The following is a 24,412-nucleotide window of genomic DNA, read 5'->3' on the forward strand; positions in this document are numbered from 1 at the left end:
GAAATCCTCCACGAATCAAGATCCAAAAAATCAATGTAACCTTTAGATCGAACGAAACGAAGCAGTTTCTCCTTGTCTTGAAAGTAATGAAAGCGTAAGATGACATGTCGAGGTTTATCTGACTTAGACGAGTATGATGGAACTCTATGAACACGATCCAATAACAGTGGTTGGTCTGAAAATACAGTAGGAAATGCATCTTTTAAAAGTTGAGAAAAATACTTCATAGGGTTATCAGATTCAACAGCTTCATGCACCCCAATCATTCGAAGATTCTGCCATCGCATTCTGGATTCTAAGTCAGAGTTTTTAAAGGTCAGAAAGTCAAGTTTCTTCTTCATCACATTAACTGTTTCTTCGATTTTCTCCATCTTAAGCTCACTTTGTTGCGTGGATTTTTGAAGATCAGATAAAGCCGACTGATGTTCCGTAATAGATGTTTGTATCTTCTGGATTGAATCGGCAATTTTCTGGAAATGAATTGAAATTTCCGCACGAATCAGCTCCGTAACAGAGGTTGAAATTTCCCTTTAAATTAGCTCCAATATAGCTTTCAAAGTCAGCGGTGGTTCAGTTGGAGGAAAATCGGTACTTTTCGGTCTAACCGGAGGTTTGCCGTCCTTCCCGTTTTTTCCATTCTTAGACATAGCAGACCTTAAACGCATCCGATTATCAAAGAGCCCAATTTATTTCAAAATATTGTAAAAGTCGATGCCTTAATGGTTAATTAAAATATAGCTGATCATAAGAAGTAAAACTCAGAGGTAATGGAGCGAGTCAAGAACACGACTTCACTCCATGAGCTCTACCGGAAGTCCCCCCCTGTAATGGGGAGATCTGAGGAGAGTTTCTAATTAAATGTGCAAGCGGTTCAATAGATATAGTAAAAATTAAAGGAGACAAAGGGACCCCTTGTCTTGTGCCCCATCCTATGTCAAATAACTCTGAGAACCCTCTTCCCACACATATCCAGGCTGAAGGATTAGCATATAGTGTTTGAATCATATTGATAAATTTATCGCCGAACTTAAATTCTTTTACAACTCTCCAAAGATATGGCCATTCAAGGCGATCAAATGCTTTTTCAGCATCTGGAAATAGCAGGCCACAGGCAGTTGGGATTTTATGTGTTGCACTCAGTATGTGTAAGAGCCGGCGAATATTATCAGATATGAGATGCCCCCTGATAAAGCCCGTTTGATCTGGGCTAATTATTTCCCCACTACTGTCTCAAGTCTACTGGCTAAGACTTTGGGAAATATCTTGAGGTCGGCATTTATCAAGGAGATGGGACGGTAATTGGCACACTCCAAGGGGTCCTTACCGGGCTTAGGTATAACTGTGATCAGGGCTGTGTTTAGATCTCTATGGAAAGAGCCATTTCCAGAAGCATAATTTAATGTTTCCAACCATACTGGTCCAAGAATATCCCAAAGTGCTAGGTGAAGTTCCACAGGTATGCCATCTATGCCTGGCATACAGCCCTTCTTTGTATCTTTGACTGCTTTAAGTAGCTCATCCAGTGTAATAGGAGAGCCTAGAGTTTTGGTGTCCTCTAATGACAACGTAGGGAGGTCTAATCCACTAAAAAGATCTGTGAAGTCATTCTCAGAAGGAACTGAACCACTTGTATTCAGCTCTTTAAAGTAATTCTTGAATGTCTCGTTTATTTCTTGTTGAAGATACCACTCCACATTTAGTACATTTAATTGCTGGTATAGACCTTTTAGCTTCCTGTTGATTGAGCGTTAGAGCTAAAAGATGGCTGCCTTCTGCGTAATACTTATGTTTGGTTATATGGATCATATATTCTGCCTTGCTTCTTAATAAATCATTTAATTCTGCTTGTTTTGTTTTCAGCTCGTTTTCTTTGGTTATGGTGTATCTCCTTTTGAGATCATTCTCCAAAATCTTACATTCTTCCTCTAAGGTGGAAATCTTTTGAAGCCGGCTTTTATGTAGGTGAGAACTGAACCATATAGCGTTATTTCATAAGAAGCCCTTGACGGAGGTCCAAATCACTGTCACATCTGAGACACTATTTTTATTTAAATTTATAAATTCTGTCTGTTTTGTTCTCAGTTGTGATAGAAATTCATCGTTTTTCGAAGGGTGGAGTTATCATCCACCTAACAGCCTTATTTTTAATTTTGCCATAATTAAAAGTAGATATGACTGGGTTGTGATCAGATAGATGTTTGGGCAAAAATTCTATTGAGTGTACTAAAGGCAGCAGACTGGAGGATATAAGAATGTAATCTATTCAAGATAAAGTTTTAGGTCTTGTGGAGAAGAAGGTATAGTCTTTAGCAGATGGATTATGCACCCTCCACACATCAGTTAAATTTAAATCAGTTAGAAAAAAGTTAAGTGGTTTGGAAGCAGATTCTTGAGAGCTTGATATAGTTGAGGAAGATTTATCGAGGTTAATGTTTACCAAAGCATTCATGTCCGAACCAACATATAGTTGGTAGTCACTTAACTTCAGTAATTGTGAGGTAATTGAGGGAAAAAATTCAACCTCGAATATAGTTGGGGCATATAGGCTAATGAATGCAAATTTTTTACCCTGAATGGATGTACAGCAAAAAGCTAGACGTCCTTTATTGTCGGCACCCATCCTTTCAATTGATACATTAATACTACATCTCATTAATATCATAACTCCTTTCGTACAAGTACCATCAGCTGATGCCACAAGGGGTTTATAAAAGCGGTTTTGAACCCTGGGAATGTCATTAGGTTTAAGATGTGTTTCCTGTAACAGCGTGATATCTATTTTCTTTCTGCGTAAGAAATCTAAAACCTTTGAACGCTTGTAGGGAGAGTTTACTCCTCTAACATTAAATGACACAATAGAAAGATTTTCTAATTTATCTGTGTTGCTCATCTTCCCCTGGATCTGTTGTTGTAAGTTGGTGGTGGAGCCCTGAGTTACCCCCTTCCCACTCCCCTCCCATCACCCCTCCCATTCAACCCTTTACCTTGTAACATCTGTAAGTGCCACTTAGCAATGTCAGAAACTGAACACTAACATTGACCACCCCCCTCAAGCACCAGCAAATTAAAAAGGCAAAGTAGTTCTCAGAGACAATCATATCAAAGAGACAAGAGAAAAGAAACCTGGACAAACCCATTAACCTATATAATTAAAACCGTTTCCATCTCAAATATAGTGTAACACATAATCAAGACCCCAACAGCTATCTTGCAATAAACCATCGCTCAGCGATAGCGTCAGTGACGTCTTATCTTGTGCCCAGAAACGTAAACAAGTCTACTGGAGACATAACATTCTAAAGTTAGTCCGAACAAACTGCTGTTTTTCAGCTTCATTCCTGATGAAGTATTACATTTGGGTATATTGAATATTACCTTAAAACTCTAACCTGCAATAGTCAGAAACAAATTCGCCCCTTAATTAACTAAATACAAAAGTGCAACGAATGACTTTCTAATAAAATAACCAGAAAACTTCACATCTCGGATGCTAACTTGCCCGTGCCTGTTAGATTGCATTTACAGGCTGGTCCGAGCTCTTAATGCAGTTCCATCTCCTCCCGAGGGGCGTTTGGACTTTGCCCAGGGTCTTCTCCCATATCTCCCAGCACCGATGATTTGAGAGCTTCTTTCGCTTCCTCTGCTGAGTTAAATGACATCTTCATGCCCTTGATATTCACTCTCAAAATGGCCGGATTTATGAGGAACGAGTTGATCCCCTTCTGTCGAAGCTTAGCGCGGATCTCCTTGTATCCCTGCTGTTCCTGCATTGTGCCGAGGCTGTAGTCGGTGAAGAACTGCAGCTGGGTGCCATCAAGGAGAGTAGTTTGGGCTTTCCTCGCGCCCTCCAGGATAGCCTGCCGGTCGGTGTACCGTAGAAGCCTAAAATTCATGGTCCGCGGTCTTGAGGTGTTGGAGAAGATCCTATGTGCTCTATCGATCTCCAAAGGAGTGCTCTGGGAATTCTTGAGCATTGGAATCCAATTAGGTAGCATCTTCTGGAGGTAACCTCTTGGATCGTTGCCCCTAGCACCTGTCGGTAAGTTGGCCAGCTGCACATTGTTTCTCCTGTATCTGTCCTCCAAGTCGCTTACTTTCTTCCATATCTTAGACACCTCCACAAGACAGGAGTTAATAACTTTCTCATTCTTGCATCAGCAAACCTGAATGTTGTCTATTTTATTGAAGATCGTGTTAATTTTTTTAGCGTGAATTCCGCTTGTTCTTTTAACGACCGGAGAATGTTGCCATTCTCTGCCATATGCTTCTGTATGGGGTCAAAAGCCTTTTCCAGCAACTCCTTTAGCATGTGGGCTACTGATTCTTGCAGCGATTGCATCTCCGTTGCCATTGTTTGCTTAATTAGCATAGCTATTTCCTCGGATGAATCGCTAGCTTGGTGTCGTCTGCTGGTATCTTGTTTCCTGGTTGAATTTGGATCTTTTTTTGAAGTCATGTCTTCAGTTAGATCTTTCTCCAACTCAACCTTGTATTAAGACTGTCTATGAGCCTTAAATAACTTGAAAAAGGAGGGTTATATGTCAGTGCTCAGTGATGTGCTGCCATCTTGCCTTGTGCCTCACCGGAAGTGTGTTTTTGATGATGCGTGATGTCTGGCCAACGCCAAACGTAGTGTTTAGTCTGACGGCCAAAAACTCAATTTTTGGTTGCATCTGACCATAGAACCTTCTTCCAGCAGACTTCAGAACCTCCCACATGCCTTCTGGCAAACTCTAGCTGAGACTTCAACAGTGGTTTTCTCTTTGCCATTCTCCCATAAAGCTGTGACTGATGAGGCACCTGGGCAACAGTCGTTGTATGTGCTGTCTCTCCCATCTCAGCTACTGAAGCCGGTAACCCCCTCCAGATTTGCCATAAGTCTCTTGGTGGCCTCCCTCATCAGTTCCCTTCCTGCACGGTCACTGAGTTTTTAAGGATGGCCAGTTCAAGGCAGATTTACAGATGTCCCATATTCTTTCCATTTCTTGATGATTAATTTCACTGTACTCCAAGGAATATTCAGTGACCTGGAAATCTTCTTGTATCCGTCTCCTGACTTGAGCCTTTCAGTAACCTTTTTGCAAAGTTGCTTGGAGTGTTCCTTTGTCTTCATGGTGTAGATTTTGCCAGGTACTGACTCATCAGCCTTTGGACCTTCCAGATGCAAGTATTTTAACTACAATCAATTACACGTTGATTGCGTAAAGGTCTCCAAAAATTGATCTCCATTTAACTAATTAGGTGACTTCTAATTGGCTGCACCAGTGATGATTTGGTGTGTCACTTTAAAGGGGGGGGGGCAGTGAATACTTCTGCAATCAAATATTTTGTGTTTTATATTGGTGACTAATTTAGATCATTTTGTAGAGATTTGTTTTCACTTTGGCACAAGACATTTTCTGTTGATCAGTGTCAAAAAAAGTCAAATTAAATCAATGTTAATCAATGTTGTAAAAGAATAAAACATGAAAATTTCCATGGGGATGTGAATACTTTTATAGGCTCTGTAAATCCATATTTCCATCTACACTTTTTAAAACATCTGCTTCTGAAATTTTCTTTACAGATTAACAACCACAGTCAATCGTCTATTGTCTAACATCAAGCGCTACACTCAATAAAGGGGTAAATGATGACATCAGAATAACTCAGGCAGATCCTGATTCTCTTCCTGAATTAAATAAAGTGTGGTTGTGATATCTTGATTGGGCTGTGAGGTAGAGGAGTGTGGTCAAGTCCATCAAAAGGGCAGATTCTGAACTTTACCCCTTTCAACACGCACCATGGTTCACTGCATGATTAGTGTCTGGGGATCATCCTAGCTAACAGTGTACTACAGTAGTGAAAGGCAACAATGCATGTGCTCAGAAACAATTTCTCATGATATGCCAAAAACAGAAATGTCACATTGCGTTGCATTATAACCCATTTTGAGGAAAGACGCAGCGAATGGGGCGTTAGCAAGTTTATGTGATCATTGTAATCAACTCAAAGTTCAAAGTACCTTTATTATCAAAGTATGTATAGATTATACAACCTTGAGATTTGACTGCTAACATACAGTCACAAAACAAAGAAACCCAAGAGAACTCATAAAAAGAAGATTAATGTGCAGAGAGAGAAAGAAACAAATCGTCCAAAAATAAAAGTAAGCAAATAGTATTTAAAATGAAAGTGAATCCTCAGACACGAAGCCTGGAGCAGGCCTCAGCCTCGGAGTGACACAGAGCAGAGTAAACGTCATTGAGCTCGCAGACATGAAGCCTGGAGCAGGCATCAGCCTCAGCTTCAGCACAACACAGCACAGAGTAAACGTGTTGGATTAGCAAGCACAACTGACCTGACCCTCACCTCTGGTGCCATTTTTAGTCCATCAGACCCAGCACTTAAATCATCCAAACATCGGGTCATTCCTTGCATTGGGACCTGGGCCCAGTTGCATTGACACACCCTGGGCCTGGACCCCGCTGCCACGTTTCAGCCCGTACCCAACCTTTCCAAATTGACCTGGTGCTTAGATCAATCAAACCTCACTCTTGGTTAAGGTGGATGTGCCTCGAATCTGCCTCTTTTGCTCTGCTCCGCTCTCTGAGTATGTCTTGAACTTGCCCTGACTTTGCTTTGAACGTGCCTCAACCTTGTCCAAACTTCGCCTGAAACATGCCTTGACTTCACCTTTCACCGTCATGCTTCAATCCTTATTCTCAGCCTTGCCCTCACTCGCCTCTTCATTGTTTTCCGTAATTATTCATCATAATTTTTTACAGAAACATTATGTTAAATGATGGTACAATTATGAAACACTAAGAATAAAATGTTTAAGGGAGCTAGGGCTTTACTCTTTGGAGAGAAGGAGGATGAGAGGAGACATGATAGAGGTGTACAAGATAATAAGAGGAATAGATAGAGTGGATAGCCAGCGCCTCTTCCCCAGGGCACCACTGCTCAATACAAGAGGACATGGCTTTAAGGTAAGGGGTGGGAAGTTCAAGGGGGATATTAGAGGAAGGTTTTTTACTCAGAGAGTGGTTGGTGCGTGGAATGCACTGCCTGAGTCAGTGGTGGAGGCAGATACACTAGTGAAGTTTAAGGGACTACCAGACAGGTATATGGAGGAATTTAAGGTGGAGACTTATATGGAAGGCAGGGTTTAAGGGTCGGCACAACATTGTGGGCTGAAGGGCCTGTACTGTGCTGTACTATTCTATGTTCTATGTTCTATAATAGGTAATTAATTTCTTAAATTAAGACTATAATCCTTCAGCTGTCCCCCTTGCTACCAAGTGTCAGCACCCCCACTGCTCCCTTTATCTTTATCTCCCGCCAATAAAATCCCACTTTGGGAACCACTATCCTCGACTGTTCAATTGGCTCAAAACAGTATCAATCAACATAGGTTCGTGTAAGTTCTCTACTGGCTGGTTGAGGGACTTCGTTTCCTTGGAGTTTGCCTTTGACCACATTTATTAAAATTTCTGCTTGATGCTACAGAATATATCACATTTTCTTTGATTATTTTGCTTAAGATGGTGATTGTTAGCCAGTGTGTGATGCTACTTGTCTTTATGGCATCCCAGCAGAGTATTTATCCCCTGAGATCGGGTGAATTTGTGTAATTTTTAGGGAGAATCAGCAAAGCAACTCCTGCTGGAAGGGGAATGAATTGACCTTGATTGTATTCACTTGATTGAACTGAGTGAACAGAATAGCAGCCAGTCTGGGAGGAGTCAATGGCTTTGTTGTGTCCATAACAAAATTTTCACACCATCAGAAAATCTCTAAAAGCATTTTTAGAGATTGCCCTTTCTGCACTGGGTGAGATAATTCAGATTGGCCAGTGGCTACACACTGCTCCATTGCTACATTCAAGTTTGTGGATGATACCACCATCGTGAGCCGACTGGTGATGTATCAGCATATAGGAGAGAGATTGAAATTCTGCCGTATTGGTGCCATAACAACAACCCAATAACTCAGTATCAATGTCAGCAAGACCAAGGAGCTGCTTATTGACTTCCGAAGGATGAAATCAGAGGTCCAGGTGCCAGTCCTCATTGGAGCATCAGACGTGGAGAGAGGCAGCAACTTTAAATTCCTCAATGTAATATTTCGGTGGATCTGTACTGTAAGTGCAAAAACAAAGAAAGCATGGCAGTATCTCTACTTCCTTTAGAGTTCGTGGAGATTCAGCATGACATCTAAATCTTTGACAAACTTCGTTAGCTATGTAGTGGTGGAGTGTATATTGACTGGCTGCATCTTGGCCTGGTATGGAAACACCAATGCCCTTGAATAGCAGATCCTACAAATAGTTGTAGATACAGCCCAATCCATCACATGTAAAGCCCTCCCCATCACCGAGATTATCTACACAAAATGATGTTGCAATAAAGCAGCATCCATCATCAGGGACCCCCAGCACCCAGGGCATGCTGTCTCCTCACTGCTGTCATCTGGAAAAAGATACAGGAGCTTCAGCATTCTACCACCAAATTCAGGATCTGCCATTACCCCTCACCTATCACATTCTTGAACTAAAGGGGATAACTTCACTCAACTTCACTTGCCCCATCATCCAGATGTTCCCATAGCCTATGGACTCACATCAGTGATTCTTTATCTCATGTTCTTGGTACTTATTGATTACTTACCTTTAATTATTATTTCACTCTTTTTGTATTTGCACAGTTTGTTGTCTTTTGCACACTGGTTGAATGCCCAAGTTATTAGAGATATTCTAAACCTGGGGAACAGATACGCCCTGTATCTCTTCCTGAGAACTTTTGAGGTCAAAAGTATCATCAACCCCACAGCAGTCCAACTTAAACTACAAAGGTCTATGCACATCCACCCTACTTTTCATGTTTCCCAAATTAGCCAGTTTCCATCAGTCCCTTGTGTCCTCCGACTGAAACCCCTCCACCCACCCGAATCATTGACAACCATCTGGCATACACTGTCTGGTGGCTACTAGATGTGCGCCGTCGGACAGGGGCCTCCAATACCTGATCAACTGGGAAGGGTAGGGCACGGAGGAGCATTCCTGGATTCCCCACTGCTTCATTCTGGACCCCTCCCTCATCCAAGACTTCCATCGGGACAACCCGGACAAGCCTAGAGCAGGGGTCCCCAACCTTTTTTGCACTGCGGACCGGTTTCATATTGACAATATTCTTGCGGACCGGCCGACCGGTGGGGGGGGGGGGGTTACGTGGGTAGGGTTGGCAACGGACAAGAGTACCAGTCAGATACGTTGAGTTTACCCCGAGAAAGACTACAATGACCATGAAGCCTTGCGCGGGCATCAGTGCACATGTGTGACTTGCACATACGTGCACGTGCTGATTATTTTTCTACAAATCGTTTTTGGCGATTCTGTTCGGGGGGGAGGGGGGGTAATCACAACCGGAATATAGGTGATAAGTGGCTAATACACTCAATTTCGTTTCTAAAAGAGTTTATCTAACGAATTTAATATTAAACACACAGCGCATATTTTCCTCGTATGAATATAGCGAAAAGTCAATTATCAGGGGAGAACAGGGAAGCTTCCAGTAGGAGTGGCAGAAGCAGGTTCGATATTATCATTTAAAGTTAAACTGGATAGCTATATGGACAGGAAAGGAATGGAGAGTTATAGGCTGAGTGCAGGTCGGTGAGACGAGGTGAGAGTAGCGTTCGGCACGGGCTAGAAGGTCGGAGGTGGCCTGTTTCCGTTCTGTAATTGTTATATTGTTATATAAGTCAATAGCATCATAACATTTTAAGTAACGTTTGGATATTGAACACAGCGCATATTTCCCCGTATGAACATATAAAATCATTGCAACGCACCAATATCGCTGAACCAGTGGGAGACCTGGGCCTGTTTCCCTGCAACAAGGCAGTGCCATCGAGGGGTGATGGGAGACAGTGATACTCGAAGGGGGTTCCTTATGTCCAGTCTATTCTGCAGTTTAGTTTTCGTTGCATTCATTGCAGAGATATGTTGGAAATGGAAGCAGCGTTTTCGGTGCTTCCGTGGCTATCTCAGGATATTGAGCCTTGACTTTGATCCAGAATGCTGGCAGGGATGTAATGTCGGACATACTTTTCAGCTCGTCGTCATTTGCAAGCGCAGGGAGTTGAACTCCTTCCCCCGCTGACATGGATGCGTGATGACCTCGCGTGCGTAATGGCTCAACAGTGGGCGTGACAGGGAATGAGGAAAGGAGCAGCGGACTCATATCGCCAAATCATATTGTCCCCTCATGGCCCGGCAGGGAATGAGGAAAGGTGCCGCCCATGACAGGGAATGAGGAAAGGTGCAGCTGACTCCTATCGCCGAATCATATCATTTCCTCGCGGCCTGGTAGCACATGCTTTGCGGCCCGGTACCGATCCACGGCCCGGTGACTGGGGACCGCTGGCCTAGAGAATCGCCTGGAGACTCCCGTTGGCAGGGGGAGGGGGTGGAAACTGTCATGGTCCCATCTGGCAATGCTCCATCTTACTATTATCCCCTTGTCTGATTTCCAATTGCTCCCAGTTTTCATTAATTACAGCACACCTGCTTTCCATCAGCGAACTGAGGATAAGAACACTGGCATCACTGTCATCCTTCGCCAGTTCGTTGGTCTATTCTAATGTGTGTAAACTTTGTTTCCTGATTCCTTAGGACTGTCAGTTCTAAACTCTGAACCATTTCCTGGATAATCTACGTAAACCTTGTTTCCGGGTAAAGTCTCTCCTGAATACCTGTTCCACGTTGGCGACTGTGCTAACGCCTCCTGACCCTGTCTCCGTGCCTGTGTCCTGCACTTGGGTTCGTCCCCAGCCACATCCTTGCAATACATTCTTCCTTCTAACAGGAACATATTTTTCCTGTACTCTGTACAATTGATCTTTAAATTTCCTTCACGTTTCTGATGTGAACTTGCCAGATAAAAAGGTGTCCCAATTGACATTTCTTAGATCCTGTCTAATACCCTCGTAACTTGCCCTAATCCAGTTGAGGACTCTTCCACAAGGACCATACCTATCCATATCATAACCATCCTGAAAGTATAAGAGTTGTGCTTACTGTTTCCTAACTGCTCACCCAAGGTCAGTCACTTGGCCAGGCTCATCACCCAACACCAGGTCTAGTAGAGCCTCTTCTCTCATTGAACAGTCCACATGTTCAGTTAAAAAACCTTCCTGGATACACATAACAAATGCTGCCTCATCTAAACTCCTTGCAATAAGAAAGTCCCAGTTTATATTTGGAAAATTGAAATCCCCCATGACAGCAACCCTTTTATTTTTACCCATTTCCTTAATCTGATTACAGATCTGTTCCTCGGTGTCCCGATGGCTATTAGGGGTCTGTCATACAATCCCATCAGTGAGATTGCTCCCATCCTGTACCTGAGTTCCACCCAAATGGACTCAGTGCCTGACCACCGTTATGTCTGAGTGCAGCTGTGATATTGTTGTTGATTAGTAGTGCAACTCACCCCGCCCCCACTATCTTTTACTTCCTTCTCTATCTTTTCTAAAACTTCGAAAACCTGGGCTATTACTCGTCCTCTCCTGTCCCTCTCTCAACCAAGTTTCAGTAGCTTCATTTTTAATCGAGCATTTTCACTGAAGATTACTGCAGTTCTTCATTGAATCGCTCTGATCATGAGAATCCGCGTTCAAACCCACCGAAATCCACAGAAGCAAGTGAGATGCGATCGTCCCACACAAAACCGTGAGTGTCTCGCTCTCCCCACCCGCTTCACTGGTCCCGTAAGGTTCTCTTGGCTCACAGCCCGAGTACTGCTGAATTCTGATTGCTCAGTGATAAGGTGATGGTGCTGAGAGCAGCTCAGTGTGTGTGTGGTTCACAGTCCATGAACAGCAGGGACCCAAAGGGAGAATCAGCAGCTTGGGACGAGTGACGACCCGAAAGGAGCTGTCTGGGTTTTCAGATGTTGGGGGTATTTGTGACCAGTTGGGACGAGGAATGAAAGGCATTAGCTCAGGGTTGGAATGTGCACCCTCTCCCCAGGAAGGAATGTAAGCCGAACAGCAACAAGGGCACTTCAAAAAGTTACAGCTACAGTCAGCAGTTACTGGAAATGTCTATTATCCTGGACTAATATCTATTTCCCAGGGTTAAAATATCTATTACCAGAAGGCATGCATTGAAGGTAAGAGGGATCGGTTCAAGTGGATGTGAGGGGTAAGTTTATTACTCAGAGAGTGGTGGATGCCTGGAATGTGCTGCCTGATACGGCGGCACAGGCAAATACACGAGAGGCATTTAAGACACATTTAGATGCCACATGAGTGTGAGGAAGATGGAGGGATAAAAACATTGTGTGGGTGGGAGTGATTAGTGTTTGGGTGTTTTTGGTTTGCTTTTTAGCTGGGTTTGCATGACATTGCGGGCCAAATGGCCCATTCCTGTGCTAAATTCTATGTTGACTGTGAGCTTCCATTTGCCAGAAGTGAAGTAGTCAAGTAGGACACAAGATTACAAGGTTTCTGGCAGAGATTTTTGTCTTTTATAATTGGAAAGCAGCTAATATACTACCCCTTCTTGAATAAAATAGTGTAACGTAACTGGCAACAATGAATATAAAAACACCCAAACATTTATTAAACACGGATAAATGATAAGGAAAAAAAAAACAAACGAAAACTTTAACCGGAGGTTAACAGATATGCAGCCGTTCACCAACTCACCACTTGGCTCGGGTTCTTAAAGCATTAAATGCGAGAACAGTTCTTAAAGCGATAAAGTCAGATATAGTTCTGAAAGCAATAACTTCGAAAGTCCAACAGATTTACAAGTTCAATTGGGAGAGACTTCTCTGGAGAAAGATTTCTTCACAGACACAACTTTCCTGCTGGTTCTGTCCACAGGATTCACGGTGCCGAAAATAAACAGTTTAAATCAGCGGTCCCCAACCACCGGGCCGTGGACCGGTACCCGGCCGTGAGGAAACGATATGATTTGATGATAAGAGTCAGCTGCACCTTTCCTCATTCCTTGTCATGCCCACGGTTGAGCCATTACGCATGCGAGGTCATTACCCGCACGTCATCCATGTCAGTGCTGGAAGGAGATCAACTTCTCGAGCTTGCATATGACGGCGGGCTGAAAAGTATGTTTGACATAACATCTCTGCCGGCATTCTGGATCAAAGTCAAGGCTAAATATCCTGAGGTAGCCAGGAAAGCACTGAAAACGTTGCTTCCATTTCCAACATATCTCTGCAATGAATGCAACGAAAACCAAATTGTGGAATAGACTAGACATAAGGAACCCCCTTCGAGTATTGCTGTCTCCTGTCACCCTTCGATGGGACCGTCTTGTTGCAGGGAAACAAGCCCAGGGCTCACACTGATTCAGTGATATTGGTGTGTTGTAATGATTTTATATGTTCATATGGGGAAAATATGTGCTATGTGTTTAATATCCAAACGTTACTTAAAATGTTATGATGCTATTGACTTACTTATATAGCAATATAACAATTACAGCACGGAAACAGGCCATCTCTGCCCTTCTGGTCCATGCCGAACTCTACCCTCACCTAGTCCCAACGGCCTGCACTCAGCCCAAAACCCTCCGTTCCTTTCCTGTCCATATACCTATCCAATTTTTCATTAAATGATAATATCGAACCTGCCTCTACCACTTCTACTGGAAGTTCGTTCAATACTTACTTAAAGCTCCCCTGTCCTCCCCTGATAATTGACTTAACACTATATTCATGCAAGGAAAATATGCACTGTGTGTTTAATATTAAATTCGTTGGATAAACCCTTTTAGAAACGAAATTGAGTGTATTAGCCACTTATCACCCATATTCCGGTCGTGATTAACACCCCCCCCCCCCGACAGAATCGCCATAAATGATTTGTAGAAAAAATCGGCACATACATGCATGCGCAAATTACGCATGTGCACTGGTGCCCGCGCAAGGCTTCATGGTCATTGTAGTCACTCAGGGTAAACGTATTTGACTGCTACTCTTGTCCGTTGGCAACCCTACCCTTCTCCACCACCCCCCAACTGGTCGGCTGTTCCGCAAGAATATTGTCAATATGAAACCGGTCCGCAGTGCAAAAAAGGTTGGGGACCCCTGGTTTAAATCAATTGACCTTAAATTCCTTTAGAGAGAGAGAGCATCTTTTTGCATGAACTCCTTGCTCTTTTTGGCAAGAGTTATCTTGATGCAGGTCGCACTCCTCCAACAAAGACTCAATAAGGTCGATCCTTTATTAAACTGCCAAATGATGCAGAATTCTCTCAATCCTTCGATCCTGCACTTCGATAAATTCTTCACTCTCCCTTCTAATATTGGAATTGAGTAAATCAACACATTTAATGAAATTTTCCAGTCCTAATAATATGGGATCTTGCAACAGAACGCACACTCTGTTTTAAAAATAAAACTGCGTCATAAAAACAAACAGGCAACTGAAGTTCAGATACAGCAAATTCTACCTGGAAATCAACAAACTCAAAACCCACTGCGTCACCTGGGTCAACCCTTATATAGTCATGGGTCACATGTCATCACGTGACCTCACATCGGCGGGAAAATCACATCAGATGAGCTCCAAAAGACAATTACATCATTCTCACAAAAAACAATAGATCTCCTTGAGCATGTAACACTTCTCTGCAGAAAAAAAAAATTGGTCTCTTGAAGAACAAAATTTTAACAATTTATACAAAAAAAAGGTATAAAATTTACAAAATACACAATATATGCAATCTTATCTTTCAGCCCTTTACAAATTAATCTGCAGTAGGGGTGTTACAAATGATAAAATATCACTCCAAAAAAACAAATTTTCATTGTACATTTAACACCTAGACAAACAATCAGCGATCACATTGTCTTAACCCTTAATATGAGTGATCAAAATATTGTACTAGTGTAATGTTAGACTGTGGTATTAAATTGGAGTCTAATTTACTTAACGGTCACAGTGGCATGACCAAATTCACTTTTAGCTAAGTTAATAGTTAAATTAGCTTTTGAAAGTCTCTCAAATAATTTCTTCACCGCAGTAATATGTGCTTTCCACGTATTATTTCCTGTAACTAAATCATCGATATAAGCATCTGTATCTTTTAATCCCTGAATCATGCCATTAATCATCCTCTGAAAAGTACCTGGTGCATTCTTCATCCCAAATGGAAGAACATTATATTCATATAACCCAGATGGGGTTACAAATGCTGAAATCTCTCTACCTCTATCCATCAAGGGAAGACACCAATAACCTTTTCACAAATCAATTTTTGTAAGGAATTTGGCCTGTCCAACTTTATCCACACAATCATATACTCTAGGGATTGGATATGCATCAGTTTTTGTCACAGCATTCACTTTCCTGTAATCCGTACAAAACCTAATACTATTGTCTGGCTTAGGCACCATAACACACGGTGAACTCCAATTCAAATTAGAATGTCTAATAATATCACTCTCTAGCACATGCTTAATTTTTTGTTCAGCCAGTTCACATTTTTCCCTGTTCATTCAATAGGAATGTTGTTTTATGGGTTTTGCATCTCCAACATCTACATCATGCGTAGCTACAGTGGTTCATCTGGGGACGTCTGGAAATAAATCTCTATATTTAAAAATTTACTGTTTCATCTGCTCTCTCTGTTCTGGCTGTAAATGAGCTAATTTTTCATCAATATTTACCAGAATTTTTGAATTTGGTAACCTGGCTGAAATAATATTGGGTTTAAAATGAGTTTCGGATGAATCCTCCAGTAAGTTTTCATCAAGATCAGAATCATCATTGATCACAACAGTCATAGTAGCAACTTCTCTCTCATAATACGGTTTTATCATAGTTATATGACACAGCTGATTTGTCTTCCTCCAATCTGGGGTTTTTACCACATAATCTACATCATTTACCTTAGATTTAATCTCATAAGGACCATGGAATTCGGCTTGTAATGGGTTTATTTGCACTGGGAAAAGAACCAACACCTTATCTCCAGGCTTAAATGACCTCATCTTAGCTTCCTTATCTTCTCTTGAGACAACTTTAAATTTTTCTTGGCCAAGCTACAAGCTTTGTACAATCTGTCTTTAAATTTCAAAACATAATCTAGCAAATTAGTGTGTACTTCTTTATTATCTACTGTTCCTTCAACAAAGCCAAAGGTCCTCAAACTCTATGTCCAAACACAAGTTCAAAAGGACTAAAACCTAATGATTCCTGTACTGCCTCCCTTACCGCAAATAGCAGTAAATGTATACCTTCATCCCAGTCCTTTTCATTTTCCACACAATATGTCCTAATCATAGTATTTAGTGTAGAATTAAATCTCTCCAAGGCTCCTTGTGATTCTGGATGATAGGCTGAGGAAATAATCTGCTTTGCCCCCAGTTTATAGACTATCTGCTGAAATAACCCAGACATAAAATTACTACCTTGATCTGATTGTATTTCCTTAGGCAACCCAAAATAAGTAAAGAATTTTATAAGAGCCTTTGTCACAGATTTGTCTGCTATATTCCTGAGAGGTATGGCCTCTGGAAACCTAGACAATGTGCACATAATAGTTAATAAATATTGATGTCCAGTTTTAGTTTTTGGCAGAGGACCTACACAGTCTACAATCATTTTTTAGACCGGCTCTCTAAATACAGGAATTGGTTGTAATGGGGCCACTGGAGTAGCTTGATTAGGTTTACCAACAAATTGACACGTATGACACGTTTTACAAAATGTCACCACATCTTGTCTTAAACTAGGCCAATAAAAATGTTTAGAAACTTTGTTCATAGTTTTCTTTACACCTAGATGACCACCCAAAGCAATACTATGAGTCAAAATCTCATTTTGGTAAATTTTAGGAACAACTACCTGATGATTAACTTCCCATTCCTCACTAGCAGGAATTGTAGGCGATCTCCACTTTCTCATTAATACTCATTTTTCAAAATAATATCCAACTGGTACTTTTTCAATTTCAATATCTGGAAGGGCTTGTTCTTTCAATTTAACTATCTTAGGATCTCTACCCTGCTCTGCTATTATTTCCTTTTGAGATAAAGACAAATCTTCCTGATCAGATTTACCATCAAAATCTTGATCAAATAATGTAGGCAAGAAAGTTTCTGATACATCCTCAAAATTTGACTCTTGATTTAAACTGTCATGGGTAACAACCTCATCCTTTATATCAGTCTTTTTAGCCATAGCTCTTGTTACAACACAGGAAGAATCTGTGTTATAATCCCTCTGTGGGTCCTCGGAATTTGAATTGATTGTCAAATGCACTTCAGGAAAAACTTGCCCACCTGCTAAATCATTCACAGGTAAACTGGATTGTAGTCCTACTTTAACAACCCCTGTTACTAATCCTGACCTTAAATTCACTCTATGTAGATGTACTGGCATAAGGGCACTCCCAACTCCTCTTATATAATTTACCTCAGCAATGTCAGACTCATCACTAAACTTTAGCACACTGTCTAATATTAGTGATTGAGACGCTCCAGTATCTCTAAGTATCCTTATTTGTACTTCATTGGATCCTTCTTTCAAGGATACAAATCCTTCTGTTATCCTTCTGCTTCATATCCCTTCTTAACCTGGTCAGACTCTGACACATTTTCATTAATATGTTCTAAACCCTGTGGTTTTACAGGTTTTTCAATGTGCTGCACACAAGCATCTGGGGCCATTTCTTTCTCTTTCCGTTTCAATTGGAAGCAATTAGCTACTGCATGTCCAGGTTTCTTACGATAATTACAAATAATACCAAAATGTCTTTCCTTCACATGTCTCACTTCATCCTTACTTTTCTCACTAACTTCAGATTTAATTTCTGGTTTACCTTGACTCTCTGTGCTAGTTTTCTTTTAAAAAATTTTAACTAGAGAAAATTTATTCTTGTGAATTAAAACATAGTCATCAGCCAGTTTAGCAATCTCCTGCAATGTAGCAGTGTCCCGTTCATTTAAGTATGTTCCCACTTCAACAGGAATGCTTCTTTCAAATTCCTCCTGCAAAATCAGCTCTTTTAATTTATTATACTCCCCATTCACATTTTTAGAGAAAACCCATCTCTCAAAACACACAGGTTTCTCATAGGCAAATTCCACCTAAGTTTTTTCCACCGATTTCTTCAAACTTCTGAATCTTTCTCTATACGCTTCCGGAACCATCTCATATGCCTTTAATATTTGCTGCTTAACAATATCATAATCCATTGCTTGATCAGCATTTAAAGCTGTATAAACTTGTTGTGCCTTGCCTTTAATTACACTTTGTAACATCACTGGCCATTGGTCTTTCAGCCACTTTAAATTCAGAGCAACTGTTTCGAAATGTTGGAAATATGTGTCCACATCAGTGTCATTAAATGGAAGAGCCAAAATAACCTCAGGACTAGCAATAAACTGTTTCGTAGAACCAGGAGACTGACTCCCAAACTTCAATTTCTACATCTCTAGCTCGAATTTCCTCTGGTTATCAGCTTCTCTTTCTGCAAATTCCGTGTTTTTATTAGCCTCTCTTTCGGCCATTTCCACTTCAATTCTTTCAAACTTTAACTGTTCAAGATGCAACTGCATTTCCAGGTTACTCATTGGAAACTTATCTAACACCTCAGCATCAAACAATTCCAAATTAATATAATGTTCAGCGATTTTTCTTTGTATGAAAGCCTTGGTGGAATTCCATGTAATTCCTTTAATATCCAACTTCCTAGCAATCTCCAATACCTCAGCTTTTCTTGCATTCTCTAAAGATCCCGAGTCAGGCGTCTTCAAAAACTCGTCGATGTCCATTGCTGCTGAATACAACACACACACCAATCAAACCAAAAAAAAAAAATTGGATAATTCCCTTTTCCAAATCAAAATGGCAATTACCAGCACTTAAACTCAAAATCGGAACATATCCCGGATGAGCCCCCCACGTTTACGTAACGTAACCGGCAACAATGAATATCAATTGAAACAGGTTATATAAAAACAACCAAACATTTATTAAACACGGATAAACGATAAGGAAAAAAAAAACAAATGAAAACTTTAACTGGAAGTTAACAGATATGCAGCTGTTCACCAACTCGCCACTTGGCTCTGGTTCTTAAGTGTTAAATGCGAAAACAGTTCTTAAAGCGATAAAGTGAGATATAGTTCTTAAAGCGATAACTTCAAAAGTCCAACAGATTTACACATTCAATTGTGAGAGGCTTCTCTGGAGAAGGATTTCTTCACAGACACAACTTTCCTGCTCGTTCTGTCCACAGGATTCATGATGCCGAAAATAAACAGATTAAATCAACTGACCTTAAATTCCTTTAGAGAGAGAGAGAGAGCACCTTTTTGAATGAACTCCTTGCTCTTTTTGGCAAGAGTTATCTCGATGCAGGTCGTACTCCTCCAATGAAGATTCAATAAGGTCGATCCTTTATTAAACTGCCAGACGATGCTGATGTCTCTCGATCCTTCGATTCTGCACTTCGATAAATTCTTCACTCTCCCTTCTAATGTTGGAATTGGATAAATCAACACATTTAGCAAAAATTTCCAGTCCTAATAATATGGGATCTTGCAACAGAACGCACACTCTATTTTAAAAAATAAAACCGCGTCATAAAAACAAACACGCAACAGAAACATAGATACAGTACATTTTACTTGGAAATCTACAAACTCAAAACCCACTGCGTCACCTGGGTCAACCCTTATATAGTCATGGGTCACATGTCATCACGTGATCTCAAATCGGCGGGAAAATCACATCAGGTGAGCTCCAAAAGACCATTACATCGTTCTCACAAAAAAAAAACAAATCTCCTTGAGCATGTTACAATAGTGAGTCAGTGAAAAACTTTTAACCAGTTCCCACATGGGGCACTGGTCAAAAACTTTAGATCTTATAGAACGCTGGACAAGTTGGTACATTAGATCCATAGATGCTACCTGGCCACCTGAGTTCCGTCCCCCAGCTCCTCCCTCCCATGCATATGCAGCAGCAAAGCAATGACCCACCAGCAAAAAAAGCATTGGTGCCCCCCCACCGAGCATTCAAGTGTGTAGCAAAGCATCAATAAAGACACAGACTTGCAGTACCCCAAACACTACATGTTCACCCAGCAATCTGACATACCACAGGTGCTCTCTCTTCCTAATAAGGGAAAAAGAAGTGTCCCTGTTTCACAGCGAGAGTGGAGACATAACAAACGACCTGCTGATTTACGATGTTAAAAGTCTGTTGTGTTGCTTTTCTGAGCTCTGAGCCCAAAGAACTCGGGTCTCTGGGCTTACAGCCAGAGATTTTCTGTCTCCCACGGCACACCAATTTCCTGCAGAGACACCGACCGCGAGTCTACCTGCCTCCAGAGCCACAAAATCCCAAAACTCTGAAGGCAAGCTAATCTTCTAGGCTGAATCCTTGGTAATCCTTGGTATAATAGCATGCCAGAAGTCATTAATAAGGACACAGACTTGCAGTACTCTAAAGACTACTCATTCACCCAGTGATTCGACATACCACAGACTCTCTCTCTCACTGTGTTAAACAATAGAGTGTGATAAATAACTTTAGAAACAGACAATGATTTCCAAAATCAGGGAATCTCTGGAAGACTGTGAGAGCATCATTTCACATATTGTGAGCTTGAATCCTCTTGATAGTGGGAATATGTTTATAATTTAATCACACTGTATTCTCAAATTTCAAAGTGCATTTATTATCGAAGTATTGGTTGTCTGTCGTTTCCAATGCTGACGTAAAACCTGTGCGGGAGGAGTTTTACAGTGAAAATCCATTGCACTGGGGCAGTTCCATTCTCTCAGCCTCAAGTCTTGGTCCGATGGAACAAAATATCATCACAACTTCCTCGCTGCAGTGGATAGCCATGACGCCTTCTGTGCCTTGTCCTGCCCTTCGCTCTCCACGAAACATTGCAGCACCGCCTTCTTCACTGTTGGATCTTGTAGTTGATTTCATCCACCCAGACTGCTGGATCTGGCTTCACATGCTGGGGCGAGCATATCCCTATCTCACCAGGGTCAGAGGTTCCCGGCTACCCTCACCTGGTTTAACCTGCCTGTCGAAGCGGTGTACCGGGGTGTGGCCACTGTTGCATGCAAACAGTTACTTGGAGCCACAGGTGAGGGCTGGGTGGCAGGTGGGGACTAATGGTGGATGAGCTGCCCTGGGCAGAGCATGACAAGCCCACCACCAGAGGTACTACCCCTCCCTGGACACCCGATACACCCCAAAGTATGTATGTAGTGTACAACCCTGACATTTGTCTTCCCCACATACAGTCACAAAACAAAGAACTATGAAACCAACCCATTCAAACCAAAAACATCAAATTATTGAGCTCCCTGCCACATGTCATTCAAAAACAAATCATGCAGATGACAATGAAAAAGAAAAGCACAGAATATTAAAAACATAAAATGAAAAGGTGTATTTCAGTACAGTTCATCTCAGTGCTCATTATCTGCAGGTTGTCTTGATCTGATTGTCGTTGCAATGTCACAGATACCACGTACCTGTGAATCTTGGAGAGTGAGTAGAAAACACCATCTATTCAAAGTGATTATCACAGACAAATGTGTGGCATTTTGGAGATGATGGTTGATTTACAGATTCCATGTTGCAGAGTGCACTACGGACAACGTTCTTCCTTATTTCCATTCACCTTCAGCTCCGAGCATCCAGTGTTCCACCACATCCTTTCCTAAAACCTTGAGGAGAAAACACAACTCCTCTCATATTCTCCTCAGTCAGGTTGACTAAAATAATGAGAAACAATACAGCTCTGTATTTTCTGTTTACCTATAAGGAAAAGTTGGACAAAAGTCCATTTCCTCCAGCTTTCTAATGATGCAGCTCTAGTTAGGCTGCATCTGGAGGATCCCATTCATTTTGAATTGCCCTGTTATAGGAAGGATCTGGAGGCTTTGGAGAAGGTGAGGAACAGGTTTACCAGGATGTTGCCTAGATTAGAGGACATGTGCTGTGAGGAAAGTTTGGACAAATCAGAGCTGTTTTCTCTGGAGTGTTGAGGGATGGGAGTGGTGGAAGGGGTAGTGTTGTGTGTTTCAGGGATGTGGGAAATGTGTTGGAAGTATAGAAAATAATGAGAGACCTGAAGGAATTATTTTCCTGAAATATCAGACACGAGAAGGTATAGATGAGGTGTGAGAGCATGTTTAAACAAAATGTTTTTACTCAGAGACTGGTAATGCCTGGAGCTTTCTGCCACAGATGGTGGTGGAAGCAGACACAACAGGAGCATTTAAGAGACATTTAGACAGACACGTGAACATACAGGGAATGCAGAGATATGTATCTTGTGCAGGTCGATGGGATGAGTTTGTTTTGGCTTCATGGTCAGCAGGAACAATATGAGCCAAGGACCCTGTTTCTATGCTGTACTGTTCTATTCACTGGTTTCTTACATTATTCTCCAGCGATTGAAGGGGATTTGCTGATCAGCCTCAAATAATTGTAATAGACAAATAACCATCAGTCACTCTTTTCACTTCCTTCAAGGAGATAACCTACATGAAGACAAAGATGAGACCCAAGCCCCCAACCACTCTCCCTGTTTGGTGCTGGGATTACTGGATTGTCACACAGGCCATGCTGTGAGAAACAGCCATCAAGAATGGGAAGCACAAGCTCCAGGTAGGTCAGAACATGCCACACTGTGTGTCTCTTCAATGAACCCTACCTCAGCAACTCCTGCCAGTGCACTGCACACTGAGTGCTCAGCATTCTCATTGGTGCATGGGATCTGCTTTGTTGAACAGCTGCCATCCTGATAAATCTGATCCCATTGTGGGGTTGGATCTGGAGTTCCTGAGTGTCGACCCAGTGACTATGTTGAGCAATGATATCAGTGTATGATGGAGGGGAAGCTGTAGGTGCTGGTGTTCCCTTGCATCAAATTCCTTGACATAGAACACAGAATGTCTCAACATGGGAAAAGGCCCTTCAGCTCATTATGTTATACTACACCATTGAAGCTCATGATGCCTCACTGAACCAATTACTCTGCCTGTACATGGTCCATATCTCTCCATTCTCTGCAATTACACATGCTCGTTAAAGAACCTTGCATACTCCTTAATCATATCTATTGCCACCAGCACCCCTTTCACATTAACATTCTTCAACAGATCCAACATCACCTTTTTCTTTATCTCAAAATGCCCCAGCATATTAATATGCTCCACACTGTTCACACTGTTCCCCATGACTTTCCCCTTGTTGGATCAATACACAAAATCCTGTAGAAACTCAGTAGGTCGGGCATTGCAGCTGCATGATCTGCTGAATTTGCCCAGTACTTTGTCTGGTACTCAGTTAGAACTTCTCCATGTCCTCTACCACCAAACATATGCTTAATCCTCTATTGTTGAGTGGTCCTACCCTATCCCTGGTTATTCTCTTACATTTGATGTATGTATAGAATGCCCTGGGATTCCCTTTAATATAACATGCCAAGGATTTTTCATTGTTCTCCTGGCTCACCTCATTCCCTTTTCGAGTTCATCGCTGGCTTCTTTATATTCCTCAAGGACTCTGTTCGATTATTTTAACTTCCTAAACTGTACATATGGTTCTATTCCCCTCTTGACTCAATTAATAACCTCTTTCCAAAGCTCCCCTAATTTACCAAAGTCGTCCTTCCATCTGTCTAGAACATATCAGTTCCATTTTCTGTGAAGCTGCCATTAAACACCTACAGGGATCAGATTTGTCTAGCCACAACTATTCCCGATTAACTCTACCAGATTGCTGCTTAAAACTCTGAGAATTTCCCTCTCCCTATTTAATGTTTTCTTGTAATATCTATATTTACTCATAACTATCAGAATTTAAGGTACTGTAATCACTGTTTCCTCTTATTTCCCCCTACTTAATGGTCAGTCAGCTGACCAGTCACATTTCCCAGTTACAGGTCTGGAGTGGCCTCTGTTCTAGCTGGAATATCCACATATTGTTTAAAGAAACTGTCTTTGATGAACCTGACAAATTCTGCCCTGTCTAACTCTCTTGCAGAAGGAAGACCCCAGTCTATTCTGGTGAAATTGCATTTGCCCAATAAAACAACTCTGTTGCTTTTGACAATCTTCCCAATCTGCCTGCATGTTTGTTCCTCAATGTCTTGGTTACAACTGGGGGCTCTATAATGTAATCCAGTCACAGTAATTGCACCTTGAGTTTTACCCTTGTGGGCTCAGTGGAGAAGCCGCCCATTATCCACTCCCTCTGAGAGCAGCTGTGATATTGTCCCTGATCAGTAATGCCCTGTTTTATTAGTGGAGATCAGGGGTTTGTGAGTTGCTGTCGGAGTAGCCAAGAAGAAATAGTGTAGGGGATGTGTATGTGGCACACAGTGACAAGTCTGTGTGGTATTGGTGTC

General features: G+C 41.6%; 2 protein-coding genes across 5 annotated transcripts in view; one reads left to right on the forward strand and one right to left on the reverse strand.

Annotated features, from left to right (window-relative positions):
• LOC140204100 (interferon-inducible GTPase 5-like) overlaps positions 1-24,412 on the reverse strand; it is a 628,716-nt gene that overhangs the window by 205,510 nt on the left and 398,794 nt on the right. The gene's annotated exons all lie outside the window — the stretch shown is intronic.
• LOC140204097 (interferon-inducible GTPase 5-like) overlaps positions 11,651-24,412 on the forward strand; it is a 173,843-nt gene continuing 161,081 nt past the window's right edge. Inside the window, exons 1-2 of the mRNA XM_072270437.1 lie at positions 11,651-11,716; positions 22,534-22,668. The gene's annotated coding sequence lies outside the window, so the exon portion shown is untranslated. The remainder of the gene's footprint in view (positions 11,717-22,533; positions 22,669-24,412) is intronic.

The sequence above is a fragment of the Mobula birostris genome, chromosome 10 (genome assembly GCF_030028105.1).
Source record: "Mobula birostris isolate sMobBir1 chromosome 10, sMobBir1.hap1, whole genome shotgun sequence".
NCBI classification, from domain to species: domain Eukaryota; kingdom Metazoa; phylum Chordata; class Chondrichthyes; order Myliobatiformes; family Myliobatidae; genus Mobula; species Mobula birostris.